Source organism: Archocentrus centrarchus, chromosome 22 (genome assembly GCF_007364275.1).
Source record: "Archocentrus centrarchus isolate MPI-CPG fArcCen1 chromosome 22, fArcCen1, whole genome shotgun sequence".
Lineage (NCBI taxonomy): Eukaryota > Metazoa > Chordata > Actinopteri > Cichliformes > Cichlidae > Archocentrus > Archocentrus centrarchus.
In genome coordinates, this window is record NC_044367.1 from 2,305,267 (window position 1) to 2,315,178 (window position 9,912).

A 9,912-nucleotide genomic window follows, 5' to 3' on the forward strand; every position below is an offset into this window, starting at 1 on the left:
TCATGTGACAGGACGGTGATCCCAAGCAGAGCAGCAAATCTACAACAGAAAAAGAAAAGAATCAAAGTGCTGCAACGGCCCAGTCAGAGTCCAGACCACGACCTGATTGAAATGCTGTGACGGGACCTCAAGAGAGCTGTGCATAAATGAATGGCTGCAAACCTCAATGAACTGAAGCAACCCTCCACAATGATGTGAAAGACAGTGGAGAAAACAATTACTTTGAGTTATTAATATGTTGTGTGCTGGTTTTACTCTGAGGTTGCATTTATCTAATTTTGAGGCCTGGTAAGCACTAGATAACTTTTTATTACAGTAAGTCCTGATATATAAAACCTTATAACTGACAGAGGGTGTATTTTCTTCATACCATGACTATATCTTCACAGCTCTGTGTCGATGCATGAGAGTAATCTGGCTGTTCCCATTATCATTCTGGTATAGGGGACAAAAAAAAGCAGTGGCAAACTGCATGCAAAAGACCACTTTTTTGTATGCTGTTAGCTCAGAAAATATTGTTTTTGATTCCCAAAGCCTCCCTACCTCTGCTTTGTTTGTGGGGGGTGGGATTTTTGAGGCTAGATAGGGGGCTGGGGGTGTTAAACTATGGGGCATAATTACAACACTGCAGCCGGCACAGTAAAGGTGGAAAGGTGCTGTCAGAGGTAGGAGGGAAAGTGGTGGATAGATTGGACACTGCTGGGGCTGGGCTCACACCACCGAGAACAAAATAGAGGACCCTCTTAGTTATTGTGGTGAGGGAAGAATAGTGCTTGTAAAGAAAGTGGAAAGCTGTGTTTCTTCTTCACACTTCATCTGCTGCTGCTGTTTTGATGATAACAATGTGCCACCATAGGTCTGGCATACCCTTTAATTTTTGCCTTATAATGATGCAGATGTAGTGTGCTGGCTGATGTCTGCAGACGTGACAAGTTTTTGTTTCTCCGGCACTTTTTATTAGTTATTTTAAAAGGTGAAGCCCAGAAAACACAACATGATAAAAAAAAATAAATGAATAAAAATATGCAAAAACTCAGTACTTTAATATTTCAGGAGATGAAAAGATGCTACAAACAACGTAATACTATAACAGGCAAAAAAAAAGTATTTGAAGAAACAAAATTGCACTACAACAAAGATAATAATAGGATGGCACATGGATAGAGCAGAAATATAATACTTTATGACAGAAAACAACAGTAATCCATATTCAAGAGACTAACAACACCATAAACACACTTAGACAACAATACACAACAGGGAACCAACAGTTTAAAAAAATAACCCTATAAAGCAATATCACAAACAGAACGATAAAAAAGCAGAAGTACGAAGCCAAAGCTGCATGTGAGGAAGAATCTGAAAATCTAAATCAATTATATTAGCCAAGAGCTGAAGAGAAAATTGTAAATGTGTTTTCCAGCCTGAGATATTAACTACGTTAAGTATCCGCTGCCTCTGCAGACAATTACTACAGCCGGAGTAAAATTGATATGAGAATAAAACTGGAGTGTAAAATCTTATTTTACAGTCAGTAAAGAGATCGTGTGCGCACAAGTGCAGGTTCTTCATTACTGAGCTTTAAGTCTGATTAGGACCAAAACAAAAGGCGGAGTGACCCTGGTTCTGTTCATACAGCATGAAGGCACAATAATTCAGTCTTCTTCAAATATTATTTCAGCTTCAATAAACTATACAGTCCTTTTTTTTTTTTTTTCTATTGCTGGAAAAATAAGTTTTTCTTGACTGTATTGTTCAAGGTGCCTTACCTTAGCTGTGGCCGGACTGCATCAGTGTTGTGTTGTGAGTTTGGTTTGGCAGAAGAATATAAACACTGAGGCTTTTATTCTGAAGCATTTGCAGTACAGTTAATACCGATCTGTTCGGTTAAAAACACCACGCAGATTACAGTGTCTGCGCTTAATGAACTAGATTGAAATGTAAATGGGGATTACTTGAAAGCAGCTGTTTAATGTGGAGTCTGTTTGTGCTTCCACTTTAACAAGGACATTGAATTAAATGACCTTCTATTAAGGCAGCATGTTGTAAACTAGAGCCTGGATGCTGCTGGACAAATTTCCTTTTCAGCTCTGCCAATTTTCTGCCAATCTTAACAATCCCAGAGATTTCTCTAGTTACTTTTTTGCTGTGACATTTAACAGGATTATTGTCAAGACATAAAAAGCAACCGTGTCAACTATGTCAATTAGAACAACAACAGAGAGAATGCTTCGATTTCAGCCAAAACCACAGTCTTAAAGGTAGCTCTCTGTGAAAATAAAAGAACAAATGTGTGGGTTGTTTGTCTCACTAATGTCACTCATTTTACTTTTAAAGCAGGCGCATTTTTGGAAAATGTGCTCTTGAACTAAACCTGCCTTGCGTTAATGGAAGCTGTGCTGCTGGAGGTGCAGGGCTGCAGCCCTCCAGGGATTCTTGATAAAAAGCCATTAGTCTCCTGTGGGCAATACCTGGTGCTTTACAGTATATAATGGACTTAACATGCTGGCCGTGTAGCTTTGTGTTGTGAATTTTATCCACCTTACTGGGATTAACCCCTAAAGGCTGATAGATGCTAAATGAATATTTATGACCCCAAACAGTGAGGGTGAGTAGTGAGTACTGTAGACACAGCCTCCCCTTTCACCACAGGTGTGTCTAAGTGTTTGAGAATGTGTGACATTGTGTGATGTCGTGTGCCTTCAAACTGACCAACATAATCAAATCCTCATAACATACTTTTAACCAGAGCGCTTTACTGCAACATGACTTTATAGATTTTTTTTTTTTTCCCCCAGAAGTGAAATGACCCCTGCTGGACACCAAATTCACCCTGTAAACAACCTTTTTCTCCTGGTCCGGGCTCTGTGGGAGGGCAGGTAGGAATAGTCAGATATTTCCTGCTGTTTCTGATTGAGCTTTAAAGCTTGCATTTGGTTTTCAAAAGATTATTTCTAAATCTTTGCTGAATTCTTATAAGGCTACAGTGCTATTACTAGAAAATTCTTACACTATAACTTACAGCATTATACTTCATTGTATCTAAAACAAATGATCAGTGTTGTTGATCCTTGATTCATCACTCTAAAGTTTAAATGGTGATCTCTTTGATTTGCTTTGTTAAACCTACTCCCCAAGGATCTGGGGATCTGAGAGTGCCCACACACACTCAAGACAAAAATATACGCTACATTCTTACATTTGAAAACGCTCAGTGTGAGGAATCCATTTTTCTGTCATTTCTATCAATATTATTATTATTATTATTACAAATACCTATAACAAAGGCCAGTTAAATGCCAAGATAACTCAGAAAAGCTACATTTTTGTTAAATTCATAGTCCCCAAAGGATGAACTCTTAGGCTTTCAGCAGTCTTGTGTGCTGACGTTCTAATAGGCAGGATAGCAGAAATAGCTGCTATGAAAATTTCTTAATTTTGCTGATAAAGCGCTTTGATTATATTTACTGGTATGATCTTGTAGTTCCACCCACAGACAGTATAACAGATGTCAGCCACTGGTTCCTGAAGTTCCAGTTTTAGCATTTACACCGCCACCATCTTGGTTACAAGAAAGAAAAAAACAAACAGATGTGCCGAGGAAGGGCAGGTCTGACTGTGAAACTCCACACTGATTGGCTAATGACTTGTGCTTAACAGCTCATTAGCCTATGAGCATGTCAATTCATGATCCTCCATTTTGACACATGACCAAGATTTACAAAACTTAATTTACAAATGTAATTTTTTATTTAGTATGACACAAAATGAGAGACTGAGCCCATAAACTCAGCAGCATTTACAGAGAGCTGTTTTCCAATAGACTTCTATCAGACCGGAAATCTTTTTGTGGCCACAGCTGTCACCATCTGGTGGTCTTCCTACAGAATTCAGATTTTTAGATGCTTCCCAATTGGCTTCATTTTTCCAACCCGGAAATCTGTCCAACCTGTCTATGGTCTCACGCCATGAATTACAATTTCTTTTCCCCTTTCTAGTAACAAAGCAACAATTCTCAGCATAATATTTGTTCTCTCTCTCTTTTTTTTTTTTTTCTTTTCACTTAATAAATGTAATAAATGACATTCACTGGATGAGTAAGTAGAACTGCTCAAAATTTAAATTGGTTCTTAACATTTGGTAACAGCAAACTGTTCTACCCTAACAAAACTTTCTCTCACAAAAAGCTTTTTGGGGGTCTGCACATTGGCTAAAGCTTTTATTTTTCTTTATTTATTTCAGTTCCATAAACTTAGTGTCTTTCAGAAACTTGTAGATTTAAAAAATTGCTATGTGTGGTTTTATTGGTGCTTATTGAGCTGCAGAGAGGATTTAGTTTTTAACCATGAAAACTGGTAGTGTCACACTCTGCCCATCGGGATAAACGTGAACACAGAGTAACCTGACAGTGCCTCAGATTTGCATTAAAGTCTTTCTGATGTTATTTTAGGAATCTGGAATGGCTTTCATGCAAATGGTAAAACTCACCCACACAACTGTCTTTTTGGTGATTTAAGGCACTTCTTGAAATTGATTTTGCTGCAATGCAGTTCAAGCCATCAAGCTAACTCGCTCTTTTTAACACCAGGCGTTTGCTATGGTTGCACGAAATTGCAAATCAGCGGCTGGTGACACTCTCTGTCATGTTTGCAATGAGAAAGCGAGAAGAGAGGTAGAGAAGAGAGGAAGCCGAAACAGTATCTAACACCTGCAAATGGAAACTGTCACAGCTTGATAACAAACCTAGAGGAGGTGGAGCAGAATAAACACTAAGCTCTCTAGTGTTGCTGCTTAATGAGGTTTTCAATGATACAATTCAGTGAGATGGAAAGAAGTGACTGGCAGTTGTGAATGTGATTCACAAAGGAAGCCAAATCCTTTGACCTCTGCAAGGATCTGTAAGTCTTCGTGGCCATACATTTTGTTCTTTTCAATGACCGAGATCCTATAGAATATCATAAATGGAGTCACCGCCACGGCTGGGCGCTCAGCTTCATCTTTGATTTAGTGCAGTGAGACAGGCAGAGACAGTGGCGCAGCCTTGCATGACCAGAGGCAAATGAAACAGGAAACTGACCGCCTCATCTTCTCAAGGGTGTCTGTGGATATCTGGGGGGGGTGGGTGTGTGGTGGGGATTAGGTAGGGTGGGCACAATTGGTAAGGTTGGGGGGGTATATTTTACTAATGAGGACATACTTGCTGTCACCTATGTCTGTACAAACAGATGAGGTAGAAAAATAAATTATGCATCATCATTGCACTTGAGCATGTAAACAGCTGAATAGTGCAGAGCTGTATAGCCATCTGTTTAGATACAGTATTTCTATTAATTGCACATATAGGCCTGTTGACTAATACAAATGCAGCATACAGAATGCTAGCTATCTGCCATATTTACATAGTTACCTAACTAAAGATGTATACTTTAGAGAGTTTGAGAAAGTCTATTACAGATGCAGCCACTTAAAATTGCCACATCCAGCCGGCTGTGTAAAACAAAGCTTCTACCAATGGTGGAACAAGTTTTGAAAATCTAAAATAGATGGATACATTTTTAGTCAGCATGACCTTTCACACAGTTTCCTCTGCAAGTCACCAAACATTTGTTTCATCAATTTATTTCAGTGAATCTAATAACTAAGTAAGTAAATAAATTAATAGGTTTTTATTTTCTTTAAAAAGCAGCGCTGTGCTGAGCTGAGCAATCCATGCAGTCTCCTTTTTCAGTCTCCTTTTAGAAGTTCCATAAACGCAGCATCGAGCTGCACTTTTATCAATTATAAAATTATTTTAAAAGCTACCCACTAAAGGTAGCTTATAACGTGTCATCGGCATTAATATGAACACCCATCACCTCCACGATGTCCTGCTTCTGCTGCCTGGTGTCAAACCTGATTTGCATGACAGTATTGTCCTTCCACCATCAGACAGGTGTACCTTCTCAAAAATGTGTATTGAAGATAAACTGATTAATACACATGAATCCTGCATTTTGGAATAGTTGGTTTTTTTTGTTTTAAAAAACACTTAAAAGTAAACTGTGAATTACTCAAAAATGGCACTTAACAATGGGTTTCATAGAGTGATGAGCAAAAACTGGACATTTCTGTTCAAATTATCATCGATATGTATGGAGGAGATCAGGAGGGAGGTGCAACAGTGAGCGTCTACAGCTGTCTATAGAGGTTCTGACATGGTTTTGGGGCTGCATTTCAGCCAGTGGTGCTGAGATGTTGTCAGAAATCATTTTCAGCACAGAAAACTCCCAAACACGCTGGCAATGCAGTTAAAGCATGCCTGGATAGAAAAACACACAGTGGAACACTATCAGTCATGGATTGGCCTCCCCAGAACCCAGACTTCAACATTACTGAAGCAGTGTGGGAGCGTCCCGACAGTGAATGGAACCAAAAAATTCAAAGAAGAGCTTTGAATGACCTTCAAGAAGCCTGGAGAACTGTTCCTGAAGTCTGCTTCAGAAATTACACAAAGCCGCCTCAGAGAGTTCAGACTGTGCTGAAGAATAAAGGAGGTCATACTAAATACTGACTTTCAGGCTCCGTTTTGAACCTTATAAACTGCATTCATGTATGTTTCAAGAAATGTTGCACCCAGTGATGTAGTCCACATTTTTGTAGTGGGTATACTGTGCTTACAAACAAAAGTACACCTGTTAGTGCAATGTAATCAACAATTATTTTGAGTTTTAACCATGTTTAACATTGCAAAATTTCTCTGGTGCTTACATTTGAATAAATGTACAGCAAACTTTACAACAGTTGACTTTGTATTAAAAACATGCCGAATTTAAAAAACAGTATAAAAGCAAAACATGTTTAAGTATTAAGAACTAAGTACAGAAGTACTATACAAAAAAAAAAGGCTGAACCAACTGTGTCTATCAAACTGGCAGGTTCTTCTAAAGCTGGGAGAAAGGGGAGCTTATGGCAGCTGGTGACAGCATCGGAGAAGAGTAGTAAAGAGTTTGCGCTCATCCTTATAAAGAAATTACTTATCATTGGGCACTTACGGTTATACGGAAATTCACAAGCTTCCTAGTGGGTATGCAGCGTATACCAGCGTATCACGTAGCCTACATTTTGGCACAGTACTGAACCACCAAATGAAAGTGAATTAGACCAGTGCTAACTTTATGGACGTGGGTGCAGGGAAACAGTTTGCGTGATGTAAATGTGGCTGAGAGCAAAGCTCATGGTGCTTTCCAGAAAACAGGACATTCAGAGACTACCAATAAAATGCTGCTGGACCATTTTGTGAATTCCGTAAATTTATCGTTTTCCAACTTGACATTTCATTTTTGGTGGTTTATTTTTTGCTGCTGAAACTGACCGGAGTATTAAAAGCATCTCGACAAGTGTTTGAAGTCTGACTTGAGCTGGATTCTGTAGCCAGAGGTGCAGCTGAATCTGCTCCAAGGAGGTCAGCTGTTTTGGTTTCTGAGCTAAACATAGATATTATTAGGGACACCTGTTATGAAAACTTAAACAATTTCTACTTGTCACAGTGCTCTTTAATTTCAACCATAGTCTTTTAACTATAATCTTTCATTGAGAACATAGTTTTACCCTCACTTTTTCATGGTTTTCTTTTTTACATACACATGAATTACCAGCCACTTCATTAGTTACACCTTGTTAGTGCTGGGTTGGACCCCTCCTTTGCCATCAGAAGATGGCTACACCGTGCTCATAAAAGAATGGGCACGGTCAGCAACAATATATCATTGAAACCATAGTCAGCTGGTACTAAGGGACCCAAAATGTGCCAGCAAAATTTCCCCTACACCATTGCACCACCAGCAGTCTGAACCACTGATGCAAGGTAGGATGGAGCCATGCTTTCATTATTTATGCCAAATTCTTACTCTCTGATCTTTTTCCAATTTGTTGTTCCATTTTGGTGAGTCTGCGTGAACTGTAGCCTCAGTTTCCAGTTCAGCTGAGTGGAGCGGTACCAAGTGTGGTCTCCTGCTGCTGTAGCTCATATTTAAGGTGTGACGCAGAGATGCTCTTCTGCATCTCGTGGTTATAACAAGTTGATATTTGAATCACTGTTGACTTCATTTCAGCTCTAAGCAGTCTGCCCATTCTTGTCTGATCGCTGACATCAGCGAGATGTTTTCACCCAAAGAACTGCTGCTCACTGGATGTTTTCTCTTTTTCACAGCATTCTCTGTAAAACCCAAAGATGTTTGGGCAGGAACATCCAAGTAGATCAGAGGTTTCTGAACAGGGTTTATACAGGAATCCTAGAGCTAAATTTACTACATTTTACTACCTATTTTTACTACCACTAAAATAGTCTCTGGAGCTTGAAAAAGGCGACTGGACTTCTTTTTTTTTTTTTTTTTTTAAAAGAAGTCCAGTCGCCTTTTTCAAGCTCCAGAGACTACTATGACCTGGATGACTGAGAATCTACACAGACATACCACTAAAATATTTTTACTACCAGGACGAAATCGAGCAGCTGCCTTTTTTGGGGTAGCGGTGGATTCACAGCACTAAGCCATGTAAGATGATCGCCCATCTCTCACCAAAGACAAAACTTTATCCCACTTACTTGAAGGTGTAACTGTGACCTTGTCTTGACTAAGACCTCATACACATTAATATTTCGAACACATTTCAAAAAGTGGCGCAGTAGGTAGGCGCCTGTCTTGCAGCCAGTGGGTTGCCGGTTTGAGTCCCTGTCCCTTTGCTGTGTTGTGTCCTTGGGCAAGACACTTAAACCACATTGCCCAACAGTAGTGCCGGTCTCTGGCTGCATGACCGCAGATGCTCGTCTCTGGATGAGTGATCTGGAACGATCATTTCATCGTGTGCCTTGTGCGCACAATGACAATGAGTTGAATCTATCTAAATTTGTTGCTGAGGTGTGACGGCAATACTTGTGCTCGTAGCTGACCTTGAGGTTGCAGTTGCAGCGCTTTGTGTAGCACCAAAAAACAAAAGAGGGATCTGCTCAACACACGCATGAATCCGCTGCTGGTGAACGGTGGATGCTCGGTGTGATTTGATCGCCGTCACACCGTTTCAGGTCAAATTTATATTTTTTCTGCACACTTTAGAAAACGCCTCTTGATCATTCCCCATGACTGGCTTAACCGCTGGGCTCCGGGGTATATTTGGCCATTTTTGACTATTTTTGCTTTTAGCTTCATAGTTGACCTTAGAAACTGTTTACCTTGCTTTGTTTGGTATCATTTTTTTTTCAGCACGACCTCATGTGTGTGACTGGATAGTTATTCTTTCATTTTGACATACTGTATTAAGACATTGGACTTACAATCACATAAAAACATAAAATCAGAGTAGAAAAAAGTTAAAAATCACAAACATGCTTAACGAATTTTTTTTACAATTAAAATGCAAATATAAGTTGTAAATTTCCAAAACTTGTGTAAAAATATAGTAAATAAAGTTAAATACAACTATTCACATTAAAATGCAGGAAAGGCCTCAGGTGTTTTTGTGTACAACTATTTGCAGAGCAATCAGGACTCACATTAAGATGCTAGAGAAATTATTTATGCCACCTCAAAAAACAGTTTCTGTCCTCCACAAGACTGAGGGGCCCATCACAGGCAGAACTTGCCAGTAATGTCTCTTTTACCACTTTTTCACCTGCTCCGCAGCAGTCAAATGCACCCAAATGCATCATGTTACCGCATAATTTTCTGATTGGTTGATTTTTCCACCAATAGGAAAGGGGTTGTCGGGAATTTTGTTTTGTTGTTTTTATTAGCAAGCGCTTCCTGTTAGCGAAACTCACATTTTCGCCATTTCTTTCTGCACAAAATGCGCATCGAAGGTGAGGACAATATACAGGAAAAAGCATGGCGTAAATTATTGGGCATAACTCTGGTTTTACTTGGCCTATCAATGCAATTT